This window comes from Callorhinus ursinus, unplaced genomic scaffold (assembly GCF_003265705.2).
Source record: "Callorhinus ursinus isolate GAN/ISIS: 27379988/994484 unplaced genomic scaffold, GSC_fseal_2.0 scaffold10, whole genome shotgun sequence".
Lineage (NCBI taxonomy): Eukaryota > Metazoa > Chordata > Mammalia > Carnivora > Otariidae > Callorhinus > Callorhinus ursinus.
In genome coordinates, this window is record NW_027397072.1 from 46,324,185 (window position 1) to 46,345,266 (window position 21,082).

A 21,082-nucleotide genomic window follows, 5' to 3' on the forward strand; every position below is an offset into this window, starting at 1 on the left:
GAGCAATATAAACAATAAACATATTGTTTGCAATAAAAGTAACAAATGTTTCATGTACAGGAGAATCAGAGTCAAGGATAGAAAATCAGAAAACTCAAGTACAGCGTAATTTTATCAATTACTAATTTTATCAATATATTCATCTATTTCCCCACAATTTTTTAATAATTTTTGATGATTATCTTAGAGTTTTTAGGTTTATAATAATATCTTCAAATAAAAATAATTCTATGTCATTTTTACTAAAATTTAAAACCTCTCATTTATTTGTATTTTCTAACCAGACTGCCTTGTTATTCCAGAATATGTAATAAAGGAAGAATAGTTATCACTAGAAATCCTGACTAGTGTGTGGGTGCAGTACTACACTGATATATTATTTATTTATTTATTTATTTATTTATTTATTTTAAGATTTTATTTATTTATTTGACAGAGAGAGAGACAGCGAGAGCAGGAACACAAGCAGGGGGAGTGGGAGAGGGAGAAGCAGGCTTCCCGCCGAGCAGGGAGCCCGATGTGGGACTCGATCCCAGGACTCTGGGATCATGACCTGAGCCGAAGGCAGACGCTTAACAACTAAGCCACCCAGTCGCCCTGATATATTATTTTTTATTTGGGTCCTGGAAATGATTCCAGAATAAGTATCTGTGGGTTCCAATAATAAAATTATCTGTAAAGGAAATAAAACAACTCTATTACACAGATTTCTGGCCATTCACCTTAACATCTACTTGTAGGGGAAATCTTATAAAAATGCAAAAGATTTGTATTCCCAATTCTATTTTATAGGTTTCATATCACATCTTATTAATATTATTCACCAATAAGTATTTGGAGGTGAATCAATTTTAGATTCTTCTGTATAATCTTATTTTTCTACTGAAGCGTGAATCATTATCATAAAGGTATGTGTGTGCATGCACATGTACCTGTTTTTGTGTGTATGATTAAGAGGATTAATCATCTTTTTTTTGCAAGAGAGAGGGCAGAGAGGGGCAAAGGGAGAGGAGAGAGAGAATACTAAGCAGGCTCCACACCCAGCACGGAGCCTGACACTGGGGTTGACCTCACAACCTTGAGATCATGACCCAAGCGGAAATCAAGAGTCAGACGCTTAATTGACTGAGCCACCTGGGTGCCCTGCATCTAATCTGTTTTGAAAGCACCCTTTACCTACTATCCAGCTTGTAATAAATTATTTGGATACTATTTCACAAAATAATTTCATAAATTATTTTAATACAATTTCACAGAAACCTCTCAAATATAGTCTTCTTCTTCCTGATTTTCAGTCTCATTCTGCAATATGTCTTTCTCTTAAATGATTAACAAAACACATGGACCTTAAACTTTTATAAATTATCACATTGTTCTAAATAGATCCTTTTAACCTTAGTTGATGGCTGTGGGAATCTGTTCTAACATGTTATACCATCTTAAAGGAAAGGTCCATTTAAAATGTAAAAACTGGTGTTATATAGAAGTGATGAATCACTAAATTCTGTTCCTGAAATCATTATGATACTATATGTTAACTAACTAGAATTTAAATAAAAATTTGAAACAAAAAGTAAAACAATACAAAAGGTGTATATGTATATATATATATATATATATGTATATATGGTGAAAAAGCTTCCTAGCAACACTCAGTGTAAGCAATTTTATTGTTCTCTATTACAGTTCTCAAGCTCTGTAAAACTTTCTTTCACATAAGTATATCTGACATACAGGACATTTTGTAGAAGTCATGTAGTCATAGAAGAAAATTTACAAAAGAATCCTAGGTTCATAGAGTTGTAGATCTTAAATTAGTTATTTTGGATGGATTTTTGGGAGGCACAGTTAGGTATGAGATTCAGTATCTTAATGGCATCAGAACTGCTCTTGGCTGATTGCACTTGGCTAGAGGCAGAATATTTATCATCTTAAGAAATGTATACCAAGTGGGGAGCCTGGGTCGCTCAGTTGGTTAAGCGTCTGCCTTCAGCTCAGGTCATGATCCCAGGGTCCTGGGATCAAGTCCCACATCGGGTTCCCTGCTTGGTGGGGAGGTCTGCTTCTCCCTCTATCCCCAACCCTGCTCATGATCTCTCTCTCTCTCTCAAATAAATAAATAAAAATCTTTTTTAAAAAAAAGAAAAAGAAATGTATACCAAGTGAAATAAGCATGGTAGTGTCTCTGATCCTAGCAAACTAAATATACGTGAAGTAGGATAGACTTTGTTTTCTGTAATCAATCCATTTGTTGTCATTATTGGAGTAATATTACATTTATAATCACTTTTCTGTTATTAGTCTCAAATATTACTTTATTTTTAAATCATTAAGAAGATATGCCACTTTATTTTCATTATGATACTGATCCCAAAATATTTCTCATGACTCTCCATAGAGGGTCCAATAGATTTAACTCTCACTATGAACATACTGCTAATTTTTTCTTAATTAAAGATTTCTCTAAATACATATTACTAGATTATTAATGTTATCAAAATATAGAACATTACTTACAGAAAAACTAATTATAAAAGTAATTTATTTATAATCACATAATGTAATATTTCCCATATATTTTTAGGTGTACTGATATTTTATAACATATAATGATCCATTAATGATAGACCATTCATGTATGCAGTTCTGTCCCTTTGAACATGACAAAGGACAGTTATTTCCTTATAAAGAACTTCACTATTTTATACTGTCAATGTTATTATTGCATAATTACTTTCATTTGAAGCATAATTGATGAGAATTCATAGATTTTGAAAGTTAAGATTAATAAGGCAAAATTCTCTCTGTATTATACTTTTTATTCTGCAGAGAAGACATTTCTCAGATTAGTATGGCTATTTTTCTTACAAGGCTATAGTTAAAAAATATAGGTTTTGTTAGTGATTCAAAAAAATTATCTCAAGACCAAAATTTCTGAATATGAATGTGTGATCTGTTTACACTGATATTTGAAGTGTTACAATCACTTTGCTTGCAAATTTAATTGTAAGTCACTTTTTCTGGATGCTTTTCTTTTAAAATTAAACTGCTATATATATAACATATTTTTATAAGTTTTTTTTAAAGGCTGAGGGAAATTAAATGACCCTGATATCTCTTAGCAAATTATGCATTATAGTTTGATAAGAGATATATATGGAAGCAATTACTGAAAAGTATGGATCATAGACATTTTATAGAAATGTATTTTTGCTGGTTTGAATTGCCACGATGTACTTTTTAACTAAGTTTGCAAAAATGCCTTGTTGAGAAACAAATTTAATAAATAAGAGGGTGTTTGGTAATTAGCATATCAATGCTCTGTGAACAGAACAGAAAGAAAATGATACTGTGTTTTAAAAATATGATATTCTCATTCAACCATAAATTCATTCATACTCATTCAAAAAGTAGAAAATTTGGATGAGTAGAAATAATTTTCAGCCCAGGTCCTTATATTCTTCTGCCATCACTGCACACACACAACAGTACATACTAGATGCAGAACCACAAGAGTGAGCTAAGTAGAATTTTCTCTACTTTCAGCATCATCTCAGCTTTGCCTTCAAGATCCATTTACTTTGACACACAAATGGTCACAGTTCTGTATCAGTCACATTTCCTGACTACAAAGAGCTTTTAGCTATCTGAAGTAAAAGACGAAATTACTGGAATGGTATCAGGGAATCACAGACTCATTTGGAAGCCTGGGGAAACAGACTTGGAAATGAGCAGGAAGCAAGACGTCTCAGACCATGACCATTGTCAGACCACAGGAATGCCCTCTTTAAAAGCTTTTAGAAATACATATTTTGTATCTTAATATAATCAGACCTTACATAAATACTCTAAATACTTTTTATTTAATACCTCCTGCATTCATTTCCACTTTCATAATTAAACACTATAGTACAACTCTTAACTGGTACTCAACTAACCCACCTACAAGAGTAATGAGCATTTTCCTTACCTGTAAAACCTTCAAAACTAAAGCCCCTGGTGTGCCTAGTGAGTTGAAACATGTCTGGACACATCTGCTCCAACCATTTCTCTAGCACTTACCATGTGTTAGCAAGTGAAATGTGAGCCTTCACATTTTCCTATATTGAAGCTAGAGCCTCCAGTGTAACTGTACTTGAGATAGGGCTTGTTTGGGAGGTAATTACAATTAAATGAGGTTGTAAGGGTGGAGCCCTAATCCAAAAGGATTGGTGGTTTTATAAATGAAAGAGGAGCTTTCTTTTACTCTCTCCATGCTCATGTACTAAGAGGCCATGTGACCATATAGAGAGCCGGTGGCTGTCTGCAAACCAGAAAGCGAGCTCTCACCAGAAATTTAATCAGCTGGTTCCTTGAGTTTGTATGTTCCAGCCTCCAAAAGTATAACAAAGCTAATTTCTGTGGTTTAAGCCATCAGTGCATGGTATTTTGTTATGGCAGCCTAAGCAGACTAATACTGCAAGCATATTTATGCTAGCTGTTTGTTAGCATTATTATATCATGTGGTAAGTGTGTAAGTCGATGAAGCTCAAAAAGAAACTATATGAAAGTTAAAGTGCCTGAATGGGAAATATTCTGTTAAGTTTGCTAAAAATGCTGTCATTTTAGGCAGGTAAGGCAGGAAACTATATAACCCTAGAAAAAAATTACAAAATCTGGAACATTTCTCTACTCAGAGTTTGCTTCACAGCTTTTCAAAAAAATGGTTCCATTTTAAATAAATTCAACTTAAGAATCTTGAAAAATTTGTTATTATGTGGATTATGTAAGAGATTTGATATGGAACTGTAATCAGCAGACAGATCCTCAAAGTGTTTTTGCCTTTCTTGAAAAGATTCATGAATAAGTTAAAATGCATAAAATATCCCCAAGTACTTACATAGACATCATTTAAGAATATTTACCATATCAGATACACAGGTGTTTAAGCTATATCATTTTCTTTTTTTCTTAGTTCCTCTGTATTAGTTTGATAGGGCTGCTATAACAGAATATCAAAGATTGATTGGTTTAAACAACAGTAATTGGGGCGCCTGGGTGGCTCAGTTGATTAAGCCTTTGCCTTTGGCTCAGGTCCCTTGATCAAGCCTGGAGTCAGGCATCAGGCTCCCTGCTCAGTGGAGAGTCTGCTTCCCTTCTCCCTCTGCTCCTCCCCATGCTAGTGCTCTTGCTCTCTCTCACACACACTCTCTCAAATAAATAAATAAAAAATCTTTAAAATAATAAACAACAAAAATTTATTTTCTCACAGTTTTGTAGGTTGGAAGTTCAAGATGAAAATGTCCACTGGTTTGGTTTCTTTTGAAGCTTCTCCTTGGCTTGGTTGTCCCTTGGACTGTGTTGTCTATGTCCTAATCTCCTCTTTTTTCTTTTCTTTTCTTTTTTTTTTTTTTTTGTGGGGGGTCCTTTTTAAATTTAAATTCAATTAATTAACGTATAGTGTATTATTAGTTTCAGAGATAGAGTTCAGTGATTCATCAGTTGCTTATAACACTCAGTGCTCACTGCATCACGTACCCTCCTTAACACCCATCACCAAGCTACCCCAACCCCCCACCCCCCTCCCTTCCAGCAACCCTCAGTTTGTTTCCTATGCTTAAGAGTCTCTTATGTTTTGTCTCCCTCTCTGGTTTCATCTTGTTTTATAATGACACTAGTCATATTTGATTAGGAGTCACACATATGATTTCATTTTACCTTATTTACCATTTTTACCTCACTTACCTCTCAAAAGCCCTATTTCCAAGTAGAGTACATATGAGGTACAAGGTGTTAGAACTTCAACATATGAATTCTGTGAGGGGGAAACAATTGAGGCCTTACCATACCACCAAAATAATCTTGTGATTGCAAATAACATCCTTCTACCATTAAAAAAGTATATTCTTTCTTTTTCCTAAAGATTTTATTTATTTATTTGAGAGTGAGAGAGAGAGAGCACGAGAAGGGGGAGAGTCACAGGGAGAAACAGATTCCCAGCTGAGCGGGGAGCCTGATGCAGGGCTCGATCCCAGGACTCTATGATAATGACCTGAGCCAAAGGCAGAGGCTTAACTGACTGAGCCACCCAGGTGCCCCCCAAAAATATGTTCTTATGTTCAGCTCAGACATAAGGTGGTCTTACTAGGAATTTTTACACCTTCTTAGTGATTTAATACTCTATATATTTTTACCACATTTCACTGGCAATTACTGACAATGACCAAGGTTGCTGGCTATTTGATTTTCTTCTTTGGTGAATTAACTTTTCAAAACATTTGCCTGGTTTCCAACTTTTTTGTAGTAATTTAAAAACATTCTTTACATGTAAGAATATTAATCCTTTTTCTCTACCTTATAGGTCATAAATTCTCTAGTTTTTTTGTATTTTATCTCATTTATATTTTCCTTTCAAAACATTTATGTCTATTAATATGTAAGTCATGCCTCCTGTTTTTAGCATTATGGTAAGTAATCTCTTCTTGTTCTAGAGATCCTAACTAGTACAATACAGGAAGAAAAATAAAATCTATAAATATTGAAGGAAGAAGTACAAATGCCATTATTCATATTTGTTATCATTATATACATATTGGGGAATCTATAACCAATGTGAATTATTCAGTTTAATATGATCACTGGCTAGAAGGTTAATGTACAAAAATCAATTGCAGTTTTAAACATACAAGAAATGATTATAAAATGAAATTTTAAAAATATATAATTTACACTGAAAACCATGGAATCCTGAGAAATAATCTAAAGAAAGATGTGAAAGGTTTCCACACAGAAAATATGACATATCAAATAAACATATTCAAGAATTTGAAGAATATTTGATAATAAAAATAGCAAGGTATTTATATATAAAGGATTGTCCTACAGAGAACATATAATATATTGTATGTTATGTCAGACAAAAATCCTATATATAAATTTGCATATTTTATATATATTTAAATTTCCACATGAAAATATATGTAGTGAGAAACAAACAAAATTATAATAATTTTCATCAGTAGAGATTTTAAGTCCACATTGGCTAACAATACTCAATAAAATTGAAATTTGCAGGAAATAAAAATATTGATAAAGAAAACTAGCAAGACAATTGGAAATTCGGAAAAATCTCTTTTAAGCAATAATTGTATCAAAAACTAGAAATTATTTTTCACTGAAAGAATTTATTTAAAATATCTATGAGTTCATTTTCATAAAGTTATTTTTATGAATGGATGTTTGAATGTTTGCTGCAAATTTTACATTGGGTTTATATTTTATAATTAAAAAATTCTTTTAGTGAAGACATTGTCTTCAATTTCACTTTTCTATGTTACTTTTCTATTACAAAATACTATTTATATTTGTATTATATAGTATTATACCACATTTTATTGTTACAATTTTAAACTCATGGATTTTATTTTACTTTAATTCTGTAAGTAAGCTTTTTGAAAGGGTAGTCCAGGTATTTCTCACTTATTCTGATAGTTGGATGTATTTATTTTTTCTTCTATATTATTTTCCTTTTAATTTTTATTGTTTTTTTCCTTTTTTTAAATTTTAATAGTTTCTGTTTATCTTTGGAACTTGAAAATTTATTAGTTAATCTTATATATGCATGACTTACTTTCATTTTTTTCCCCTGAGAGTATTTCATTGAAAATTTAGGTAACTCTTGAGATTTGGATTGTTGAAAATTATTTCTGTAATTATTACTTCACCATTTCTTAATTTTCTCCTATGGAATTGCTAAGTTTTAGGTTTTAGATATTTTGCCCTTCACATTTTCTATCTCTTATTGTCTCATTGTTGTAAAATCTCTTTCTTTTATGTATTATTAGATATTTCCTTCCTCTAAGGTTCTCAGATAACAAATTTTCTGTCTTCACTTTTTATTTATTTTTTCAAAGATGATGTTATCATCCCCATTAGAAAGAATTGTTGGGGTGGTACATTGAATATCCTTGACTATCTTGATGTATTTTGTTAAACTTCTCTTCTACTTATACAAATTAACCTCAGTAGGGCTAAGAGTTCAAAAACATTTTTTTCTGTTTTTCTCTGTCTTTATTGCTCATATTACTGATTCACTGGAAATGACTTACAATTTTTCTTCACCTGTTCATATTCATATGGTACTTCAGTACCCAGATAAACAAACTACTGAAATGGCTTAGGCAGAGAAAAATATGGAGCAATGGAATTTGATGAAGTTTTGTTTCTTATCACCTGGCATCTAATGACCTGGACATCTGTTACCTTCTGCTGAGTCATTAAAAAGAAGCTTTTTTGTCACCTGTCACTGCCATTGAAGAATTATGTTCTTCCAATCACTCAGATGTGGTACTGTCTATTCCACCTGTGCAGGCACATGCCAGGTTTATTAGTGAATTCGGGCAATCCTTCCAAGGACTACCTGCAGTAAGCCAGCAGACTACATTCCTTCTCTGTGGATTCCTTAGCCCAAACTCTGCTGGAAGAAAAACCTAATGAAGATTTAGTTCAGGCTTTCAAGGTTGGCAAGCATTTCCCCATCTCTCTCTATTGTATCAGTTTTGATTCAGGATGTTGCAAAATTAATCACCAAATTGCCCTAGTCAAGGATATTGGCAGAGTAATTTACTTCACTTATCAACATCAAATGAGACCATTAACTACATTTGTGATTTTATTCCAAGCAGAGAGTTGAGAGGGAAAGATGGGCCAAGATTGTCTGTATTTTGGTCACTGATTCCATACTTCTTATTTTATAGTTTTATGTTTTACAATAAAAACATTAATCCACCTAGAGATATAATATGTATATATTTAAGTTAAAATTTATCTAAAAGTTGAGTCAGTTTTTCCAATTCCACTTATTGAATAATCCATTCTTTCCCATTAAAGGGAAGCATACTTTCAACCTACATTAAATTGTTTTACATGTTGGAATTTTTTTAACATTGTGTTTATTTCCATTTATCTGCCTACTTGTAAAGATAAGAACAACACTAATGTAACAACAGTAGGTTGTTAGAAAATATTTTAAATCTATAAGATAAACTATTTCGTCCACTTTTTAAAAGAGTTTTCTTGAATAGTTTCCCTACTTTTCTTAGGGGTACTTTTCTTCATGATTACAACTCTCTTTTGAACTAGTCAATTGTCACTTCCAAAGAGTTATTTAGATTGCAAGATTTAGGCTACTTTGTCATACTAATCAAGATAAAGTAGTTTAATCAATAATGGTTAATACTGAGCCTTTTAAATTATTTTTGGAAATAAATCCCTCTGTGATAAGACCAAACCTCTTGTGTAAAATCCTTAGTGGGTCAGACCAATGAAGAGTCTATTGTAGTTAAGAATGATGAAATTGGCATTCTATCTGCTTCAAAACAAACTCAAGTCATAGAGAAAATAGTAATAATAACAGCAATAATAATAACACTTAACTCTTAGGTACTCTCATTATATATACCAGATACAATATCAAGGATTTTCATCCATTAGTTCATCTAGTCCTTATAATAAGCCTAATAAGAAATTATTCTTATTTAAAAATGAGAACACCAAGGAACAATGACATTATATAACTTACCCATTGTCCCACAGCTAGTACATAAGGAATATTTAGCCCATATATTTTTGTTTCAGTGGATGTGTCTCTGTTCCATTTTCTCTTATTTCAAGTGAGTTTACCTTAATCAAAATTATAAAAATAGATTATAAAGACATTAAAACGCTAGATTAAGTTCCTGTAGCTAATATAGTTGATTCTTCAACAAGAATTGCTCTTAAAAAAAAAAAAGAATTTCCCTCTCTATATAAGGATGAATACTGAAATAGCAAGCATATATATGGTTACTTCTGCCATCATTGATTAATATCAAAATGGGACCCTAAATCAAGATTGGATAGGTACACTGTTTCCCCTGAGGGACATAAAGACTGAATTCTATCAATTCTATGATTTATACTTAGAAGCTATTATTTAGATCCATAAAATTGTCCACTTTTCTCTCCCCATTTTCAGAATTTAATTATTTTCCTGTTATTGAGGCATTGTATGTTATTGCCCTAATACCAGTATTCGGTTTGGTCTAAGGTTAAAAAATTAAGCTTGTTGGGGCGCCTTGTTGGCTTAGTCAGTTAAGCGTCTGCCTTTGGCCAGGTCATGATCCCAGGGTCTTGGGATCAGGACCTGCATCGGGCTCCCTGCTCCGTGGAGAGCCTGCTTCTCCCTCTCCCTCTGCCTGCCACTCTGCCTACTTGTGCTATCTCTCTGTTGAATATATAAATAAAAATCTTTTAAAAAAATTAAGCTTGTTGTCAGCTCCTCTGTCATAATTTTCCAGGTAAACTCTTGGAATGCTTAACATGGTCTCAAGAACAAAATATTCCTAAAATTCTTACACATTCAAGTATTCAAAATTGTTTTTCCATAGTTTTTATACTTGAGGGACAGATTGGCTAAATATAAAATTCTTGGCTCACAATGTCTCCTTTTGACTGTTTTTAGGTACTGCTATACTTTTTTGTGACATTGAATTTTGCTGTAAATAAATCTGAGGCAATCTTTATTTTTTCCTTTTATAAGTTACATGCTATGTTTATCTTGGTCATACCTTTATATTTAAAGACTAATCATTATACTAGATTATATTGTGATGTCAACTTTTCTATGTCTGTTATCCTTGCACATGGTGTCTACATATGTACAGTTCTATTTTTTCACTTATTTAAAGCATTTTCATATTATATATTTTTTATTTAGATTTTCTTGTGCTATAATTAGGCATATCTACTGTTCTGTTGTACTAGGCATATCTACATATCTATTTGATCAACTTTGCACATCTATCTATATATTATCTGTCTTTTAAAAATGTTTCCTTTTATATTTTTTTGCTGATATCTTGTTTTTCAAATTTCTGTTTAAATTCTAGTTAGTTAAGGTATAGTGTAATATTGGTTTCAGGAGTAGAATTTAGTGATTCATCACTTACATATAACATCCAGTGCTCAACACAAGTGTCCTCCTTAATAGCCATCACCAATTTAGCATATCCCCCATCCACCTCCCCTTTAGCAGCCCTCAGCTAATTTTATTCCCCCTCAACTAATTTCTATACACCTGTCTCTTAACTGTTTCTTCCACAGTGTATATTCTTTACTTCCATTTGCATCTTCATTCTCATGATGTTTCACTAATTCTTTTGCTTCTTTACTGAACTCTGCCAACTCATATTTCATTGTCTTACCATTCTTTCCATGTATTGTCCCATGACAGATTTGTAGAGTTCTATCATGGGAGCAATTGCTTTATTACTATTGGTTTTAATTAATTGTGAAATAGTTGGCCAAACATGTATTAGATCTGTGACATCATTTTTTTTCTAATGATTTACTTTTATAAATTGGCAAATTATTCTTTTCTTTTTTTGTAGACTTTCACCTTAAGTGTTTTCCAGTGCTAATACTATGCTAGTGGAGTTTCCTGAACATGTTTTATACAGAAAATATTACTTCTGAGTGGGTCCAAAGTATTTGTAGAATACATTTCACAAAGGCTTTTTCCTTTGTTGGCATGGAAAAAATTGCTTTCTGCAAATATTGTTGACCAGTGGGATTCTATGGGCATTTCTAATTCTGCTTCTTCAGTAGAGTCCAACAGCTGTTGCTCACACCAATTCCTACAGCTGTCTTGTATAGATGGGATACTGATTCTGTTTTATAGTATGATTCCTTTCCCTTAAGAAAGTGGGATTTGTTGGCATTTTCGAGATAATAGCTGCTGTTCTCTCAATATTTTCTGTACTTTCTTTTAAATTATAATCTCTTATGTGGGGCTTTTAACCAATCTCAGGTGATTTGGCAATCCTTATCTAATTTTGGTCAGTGGACTATTTCTGTCACCATTTTCAGTGAGAATTAATTGTTTTGTTTGTTTAAAGGTGTATCTTTGTTTCTTTTGTTAGATTTCCAGAAGGGAAAGATACTAACATTCACAAATATTATCATGCTGGAAGCTTTGAATTATTTTAATTTTAGTCTTTAGGCTAAAATTTTAGCCTTTAGGCTAAAAAGAATGTTCACGAGGTCCTCAGTTGCCTGGAGCTCCCCTATTTCTAGACTGCCCAAGACTTGACTGTTCAAATCTTAAGTTTCAGTATCCTAAAAATTATTTTTCTTTGCTTAAGCTATCGATGACCACTTTTTTCTTTTACCTAGAGAATTATTAAAATTCAATACCTATATTATAATATTTCATCTGAATTTCAAATAAACTTTTGGCTGTGTCTGTGTGTATGTGTGTGTGCACACGCATGCACTTATGCAAAGCAATAATCCTGTTAGGGTTGTAAATTGTATGATATTACATAGACTAATCTTAATCTGGTCGTATAAGACATTTTAACAACACTAAGACTCTCAGCTTTACATCCTGGTATATCTCCAGGATAGAGTCTCTTTTATTTCTTCTGTTACAGGTATGTTTTGTTTGTTTGTTTGTTTTAAGATTTATTTTTTTTTGGAGAGAGAGAGAGAGAGAAGACGGGGAGGGGCAGAGGGCGAGAGAGAGACTCTCAGACTCCCAGCTAAGCATGGAGCCCCACGTGGGGCTCGATCTCACAACCCTCAGAGGGGCTCGATCTCACAACCCTGAAATCATGACCTGAACCTAAATCGAGTCAGATGCTTAACCAGTTGAGCCACCCAGGTGCACCTTCCATTACAGTTTTTTAAAGTTTTCTTCATTTAGCTCTTATAATTTTTCTATTGATTTATATCATTGCATGCATTATTTTATTATGTAAATATCTGCTCTTAAATATTCTAAGTACCGACTTTTGAAAAAATTAATTTTTAATAGAATGATGAAAGTTTTCAGGTTTAAAATATTTAATATATCTCAGAATATATCACCTAAAACAAAGACATACACATACATTACTGTGTATCATTATAACCCAAGATATTTATCATTATTTCAATAAAAATTTCTTATATAGAGACCATATTAAAATTTTTCACTTGTCCAAAAAAATCTTTTAAAATTATCCACAGTGCTATCAAGAATAATGTCATGCACTGGATTGTGATGTCTCTTTAGCATCCTTTAATCTCTTTTCATTCTTAAGTAGTTTCTTCAACCTTTTAAAGAATATAGATAGGCCAATTGCCTATTAAAATTACAAAATTTTTCAGACTGGAATTTTGTGATTAATATTCATTATTAGGTTCAGCTTAAACATTTTTGCAAGAATACTCTATAGTTGATGTATTTTTTCATTGCATATCAGAAAGCATGTAATAGATGTTTCTACTGTAAAAATATATTTTTTCTTATAATTAACAAGCAATATTTGGAGTAACAGTTTGAGACTCTTGAAAGACCTTGTCACCCAAGAGTTTTTCACAAATGTTCAGCGTCTTTTGACACTGCTAATAATTTGTGCCAGTAATTACTTCGATGATTGTAAAAATTCTGAATCTCTAAATCAAATCATCTTTCTATGATGCTGGCTTTTTGAAGGGAAGGACTTTCCCCTCTCATCTCAGCCTCCTTTATAATTTTGAAAATCACTAGGAGTTACAGATTCTTTTGATGTTGTCGTTGGGTATGTGATAATCCATTATCAGCATGATTTTTTTTTTTTTTTGGTGCTCAAAATTTATCACTTGGAAACCCCTTCATGCCATCTTGTTCCTTTTAGTATAACTTTATTAGTTTCTAAGCATATTCTTGCTGTTGACTCAAAGGGATGTGTTAGGGCAATATTCTTTCCCTGCCTCAGCTCTGATATCAATCATTACTTTAAGGAGAGCCCATATCTTTTTAAATGGGGAATACATTTAGAATGTAAGATGCGAATATGTTGGGCGTGATCATTGCTTCTGGGCTACCAGTGGATTTAGGTCTTTTCAGTGTATAGCGCTAGGAATAAAATATTTAAAAAAATCATGTGTTTACCTTACATCTCCAATTCAGTTTCACCATCACTTCTTCACCTTTTTCCCATTTCATATTTTTGTCTGTTAATAAACCTGGATCCCAGAGAAATAAAAAAAAAATATTTATTTGCTCTGTCCTAAAACGCATGCAGAATGCTTTCATAACTATTATAATAATATCACCACCAAGAGCAGTCTTACCAGATAAATTCAATATTTCTTTACAATTTCTTTTGTTCTTTGAGTATATCCCACTATAGATACAAAGAGATACAAGTCACTTAAATTAACTTTTTATTGGAGGTACAGTTTAATTAGCAATTTGGTATATAGATAGGTTCATTTGTTTGCTTTTGTATTCAATTTTACATTTGATTTTTGTCATTCTTGCTGAATAAAATTTTTTTGGATGAACAAAATATGTACATGTGTCAATTTCAAAACAATAAAAAAACAGTCTATTTAAAGAAGTCTTACTCTCATACTTAATCATTTATGGGACCATTCCTGTCTTTATTTTTAAAAATTAATGTACACTAATACACATACACATAGTTTTTGGTATATTGCTTTTATATTTAATAATATATCCTAGAAATTAACCTATGTGTATACCTAATTTTCTTCATTTCTATGGTTATAAATTCAACTAAAATATATCTTTGTCTCTTCAACTAGTCTATGTATTTTATAACTGCAAATATCAAAATAGGTAAAATTTTGCATATTGTTTCATATATATAGAACTAAACTACATACTTAGATTTCTGGATCAAAGAATAAAAGCATACATAGTTTAGTTAGAAAATATCCATTTCCTCTAATGATTGAGAGTGCCTGTTTTCTCACAGCCTTGGCATTTAAGTGTGTTGATCTGATAGATAAATACTATCTAAAAATTAGACTTTTTAAAATGACTGCTTACTTGGTTTGTTCTAATAGTTCCTTTTAGTGATTCTCTTGAGATTTGCAAGTAAACAACAATATTACTCATGGATTACTCAAAGTACAAGATTTCAGTATAAGGCATGTATGCTTTACCTTAGTTAATGGAGATTTATTACAATTATACATAAAAACAGACACAAAAACAAGTATCATCGAGTTCTATTAGTAAGAATTTGGAAGAGAATTTATTTGGACTGATATCCAGGTGCTACTTTACTTTGGAATGGCAATTATTTTGCTAATTGAAAACAGAAAACACACAAAATACATTTTTTTGCTAGAAACTTTTATCATGCCCTTTAAATTTCTAAATCATAGGCAGCAAACTCTGAAAAATAATTTTATCTTACCTCTCATATGAGAAGTAAAATAAGTAAATATCAACTCGTTGTGTGCCAAAACAAATTCTCTTACATTTAGGTCTATTGGTTCACTGCTCTTATTTCCACTAAGAGGTTGTACACAAACTGTCATAGTCTCCAGATGAACTCACTGCACCTAGCTGAAGCTGTTAAAGTCAGGGCCAGGCTCAGCTTCTGAACTTTGGATAAGAGCTTTTTACCATCTTTCTCATAGATAGAGAGACCTGGCAGTTTCGATTTTTCTATTTCTAGAATAAAGAAAAGAAAGACAGAGAATGAAAATTAGCTTTTAACTCCTTTGTATTCCCCTGAAATATGTCCAAATAAAATTCACACAGTGAAAATTATTTCCAGTTTTATTTTAGAGCACCAGAAAGAGTTTTCTGATAAAATTATATGTTACACTTTAAGTGATAAAAATCAGAAGTTTTTTACAGTGAAATTAAATATTAGTATTCCCTAAATTTAGATATTAATTTTACTTGTTGGAAAATGAAGTTTCATTACCAAGAAATGATGTCAATATTGTCAATATAGCTATGAGAATGCAAATGAAGTCATGCATACCAAGCGTGTTTATGTTTTACAAACATGCCTTACGACTACACTAAAGACAGTTTACCACCCTCTGTCCATGAGATGTTAAGCCTGGAGGGGTGAGGGGAGTAGTAGTGTGATGTCTTTTCCTGGCAGAAATGTGCTTGAACTTGCTTTCCAAGACAAACTGTCACCCAATGTTCCATTTTAGTGTTGAACTTCTTATTTTCTCTGGACCCAAATCATCTCTCCCATCTGAACAACCTTAAATGCACTCTGCTCTGCCTTTTTTTTTTTTTTTTTGCCAGATCTATACGATATGTTGATAACCTTAAAACATTAACTTGTTATTTTTTTCTTGTTACTTCTAGCTTTTGTTTTCCTTTATTCAACCATTTAAATGAGTGCTCACATTTGTTTATAGCCTTCAAGAAGGAAGAGTACAGTGTAGATAGAACCATTTTACATAGAGTTGAAACACGTATTAAAATGGTTTACATTAAAAGGTTGAAGTCTGTGACCTTTTTGAAAAAAGAAAACATATATCTACTTTCTTGTCTCATGGATGAACTCCTCCATTACGTACTCATCTGCTGAGTACGTAATGAGCTTGAAGTTTCTCCTGGGAAATATGGAGGTCCCCAGGTACCTGGAACTTTCCTAAAACTTAGTCTGGAAAATATTGAAATCTGGAGTAAAATGCAATTTTCAATATGGTAGACTTTAAAAGTGTTGTTAGGATATAGAGCCCCTGATTCAGTTTTGAGGTGGAGAGTATTTTGTTCTGGAATTATATATAATGGACAGTCCCTGACTTTTCATTCAATAATGGCTCTATAAGTCTTCACAGAGAGCCCCAGGGCTCTGTAGAGCCACTTTCAACACTTGTAATAAAGTTCACCTCATTTTCCAATTGAGAAACTGATATCTACAAGGACAAGTCAACAACGTCAGAGTCATTTATTTAATCAGGAACAGAGCTAGAAGTAGAACCTGGCATTTATTAACATGACTTTTTTTTTTTTCCATCTAAAAATGAGATTAGTCTACAAATTTAACATCATCCAGAAGCCAAAAGTCCTGATGTGTCTAACATTTTTTTTTTCCATTTGCCAGTCAGACTTTTTATTCTATTATTTTCTGATACAACATTTTAATAGGGCAAAAGAAAAGAGGAGAAATAGTAAATGGAGGGAGGGAAAAAAGAGAAGAATAGATGGGTGCAGATGGCCAGTGTTACACATTTCAGAATTTTGTCCGGGGTTTGCCCTTGTGTTCACTGATGCTGTAAAAACAATTTTTTTGTCAGTTGCTGCCAGGCTATGCTGGCTGACTTTCCTTGGTTGGTCATTCTAAGAAGATGGAATCTATCTATGATGCTATTCTAAATCAATTACTAAGTTAGACCAACACAAAACATGTGGAAAGCCTGAGAGCCGAGCAAAACAGACAAGATAACAGGATCAGTTGTGCTCACTGACTGTAAGGGCATTATCCTCTGGGAGACACCACCACTGTCCAGTCTGTCAGCTACTCAGTGACTGTACCTGGACAACTGGGGAGAGCTTCAGGTAAACACATTTTATCAGTAGCATATAATAACAACATCTTCATTAGAAGTAATTCTAAAACAAAGTTCCTAGGATCACAAACACTTTTTTGAACCACAGATATATTTTACCTAGTGGCATACAAGTCTATAAATATAAAACAAAGGTAGAACAGTATATTGTTGAAAAAAAATCCAGATTTGGACACTTTTTATTTCAGTATTTTTGTCCAATTATCATGCTGTATGTCTAATGAAAATTCTAATTTTAGGGACTGTCTGTATAGGCAATAGAGTTCCAAATAAAACTACTTTATTATCTTAATTGAATGTGAACAAACTGCAGCATATACTCAAATTGCATAGCTTCCTAAGTTAGTGGCTAAATAGTTTGAACTTTTGACTCAAACAAAACTATAACTTTATAAAATAGTTGCTATTAGTTTTTAAACACATTATGTTCAGTGTCATTCAGTATTCACAGAAATTAGTGTTGCAGATGATATGGTGTCAAGATATAAACCCACATTTTTATTTCCATGTCTGTGTTTTTATCATTCTCACTCTGTCAAAGCATGTTTACTTGAGTTAGCATCGAGTAGACTGGTCTGAAAATAGTTCTCACCTGATTAACTTTACTGTAAAAGTAAAGGCTTTTTGGTGAGGAAATGACTTCCAGGAACTTAAAAAAATTATGAATATACAGATAGAAATAGTGATAGTAGTTTTTGTTTTACATTACATTTGGCAGCTGATTATAGTGAAAAAATATGTCTACTTTGAATAGAAATAAAAAAATCAATTACAGATTGGAATTTTAAAATATACATTTTTACAAAAGATCTCTGTGAGTCAAGACCACTTCACTATACCAAAGATATCCCTGACAAGTAAGGATTGCCTGTACCTTTTGAAAGAGTATGTTTGTGTATATATGTGTTTCTACCTCTTTGTTTATCCAAAATGGCCCTCTCTCTTTTCCTCTTTCAGTGGTTTTTACATTTTTGACACAAGATAATCTAGCAAACATCCTTCAAAGACATTTTATGTGCATGAAAAATCTCAAAACATTTGTAGAAAATTTAATTACAATGAGTAGAATTATACACATTTTGAAACAAAAAATCTAGGACAATCTTTAGCTCACTCTGTATGTATGTTTTTGTGTGTTTGTGTTGAAAATAATGTCTTTTCTTAGATTGAAGTTTATTTTGATAAAACAGCATCAGATAATAACAATATTTTTTTAAAAATCACTGATAAATTAATATTTTGATTTGGAAAATGTTGAAATTATTGAATCGTATCTATTATTTCTGAGTCTAAATCTGTATAAAGTTACCTTTATGTAGGAGAATGTTTTCCTCTTTGTATCAATTTTATGCGGTAAGTTTATAATTCTATATAACAATTCTGGTTCAACAGTAACTAAAAACAGATGCTCCTTCTCTTATCCTACTTTATTCTTAGCATTTTGCTTTTATTCTTAAATTTGCGTGTGCTCAAAATGGCTACTGAACTTAGCCATTACAAGTGTATTTGTATAGCAGGAAGAAGGAAGTACAAAAGATAAATGAATTATACTCCTGGTTGAGTCAGCATCTTCAAAACCATCTTCTTGGCAGTCTCATAAACACTACTCTATCTTTTTTTTTTTTTTTTTTTTTAAAGATTTTATTTATTTATTTGAGAGAGAGAGAATGAGAGATAGAGAGCACGAGAGGAAGGAGGGTCAGAGGGAGAAGCAGACTCCCCGCTGAGCAGGGAGTCCGATGCGGGACTCGATCCTGGGACTCCAGGATCATGACCTGAGCCGAAGGCAGTCGCTTAACCAACTGAGCCACCCAGGTGCCCTACTCTTTCTATCTTATTGGATGGAAATTACTCATATGGTTGCAGTGGAAGCTAGGAAATATGATCTTTGAGCTAGGTGCATCACGGTCCTCCACAAAATACTAAGAAAGAATATTGTGTAGCAACTAATTCTCTTAGCCACCATATAGAGAAACTGAATCAGATAAAACAATTATTTTCATTATATATTTTTTAATTTTTTATTGTTATGATAATCACCATACATCATTAGTTTTTGATGTAGTGTTCCATGATTCATTGTTTGTGCATAACACCCAGTGCTCCATGCAGAACGTGCCCTCTTTAATACCCATCACCAGGCTAACCCATCCTCCCACCCCCCTCCCCTCTAGAACCCTCAGTTTGTTTTTCAGAGTCCATCATCTCTCATGGTTCGTCTCCCCCTCCGATCTCCTCCCCTTCATTCTTCCCCTCCTGCTATCTTTTTTTTTTCTTAACATATATTGCATTATTTGTTTCAGAGGTACAGATCTGTGATTCAACAGTCTTGCAAAATTCACAGCGCTCACCATAGCACATACCCTCCCCAATGTCTATCACCCAGCCACCCCATCACTCCCACCTCCGCCAATCCAGCAACCCTAGGCTTTCTCTTAAGAAATAATTTTTTTATGTTATGTTAATCACCATACATTACATCATTAGTTTTTGATGTAGTGTTCCATGGTTCATTGTTTGTGTATAACACCCAGTGCTCCATTCAGTATGTGCCCTCTTTATTTTATTTTATTTAAAAAAATTTTTTTTTAGATTTTATTTATTTGAGAAAGAGAGACAGAGATAGTGAGAGAGAGAGCACAAGTGGAGAGGAGAGGGAGAAGCAGCCTCCCCATAGAGCAGGGAGCCTGATGCGGAACTGTCCCAGGACCCTGGGATCATGACCTGAGCTGAAGGCAGATGCCTAACCGACTGAGCCACCCAGGCACCCATGTACGTGCCCTCTTTAATACCCATCACCAGGCTAACCCATCACCCCACCTCTCTCCCCTCTAGAACCCTCAGTTTATTTCTCAGAGTCCATAGTCTCATGGTTCATCTCCCTCTTTGTTTCCCCCCTTCATTTTTCCCTTCCTGCTATCTTCTTTTTTTTTTTTTAACATATAATGTATTTGTTTCAGAGATACAGGTCTGTCATTCAACAGTCTCACACAATTCACAATACTCACCATAGTACATACCCTCTCCAATGTCTATCACCTAGCCACCCAACCCCTCCCACACACCACCACTCCAGGAACCCTCAGTTTGTTTCCTGAGATTAAGAATTCCTCATATCAGTGAAATCATATGATACATGTCTTCCTCTAATCGACTTATTTCGCTCACCATAATACTCTCTAGTTCCATCCATGTCATTGCAAATGGCAAGATTTCATTCCTTTTGATGGCTGCATAATATTCCATTATATATACATACATACATACATACATACATACACATATATATATATATATATATATATATATATATATACTTCTTTATCCATTCATCTGTCGATGGACATCATGGCTCTTTCCATAGTTTGGCTATTGTGGACATTGCTGCTATAAACATCGGGGTGCACATACTCCTTCGGATCCCTACATTTGTATCTTTGTGGTAAATACCGAGTAGTGTAATTGCTGGGTTGTATGATAGCTCTATTTTCAATTTTTTGAGGAATCTCCGTATTGTTTTCCAGAGTGGTTGCATCAGCTTGCATTCCCACTAACAGTGTAGGAGGGTTCCCCTGTGTCTGCATCCCCGCCAACATCTGTCGTTTCCTGACTTGTTAATTTTAGCCATTCTGACTGGTGTGAGGTGGTATCTCATTGAGGTTTTGACTTGGATTTCCCTGATGCTGAGCAATGTTGAGCATTTTTTCATGTGTCTCTTGGCCATTTGGATGTCTTC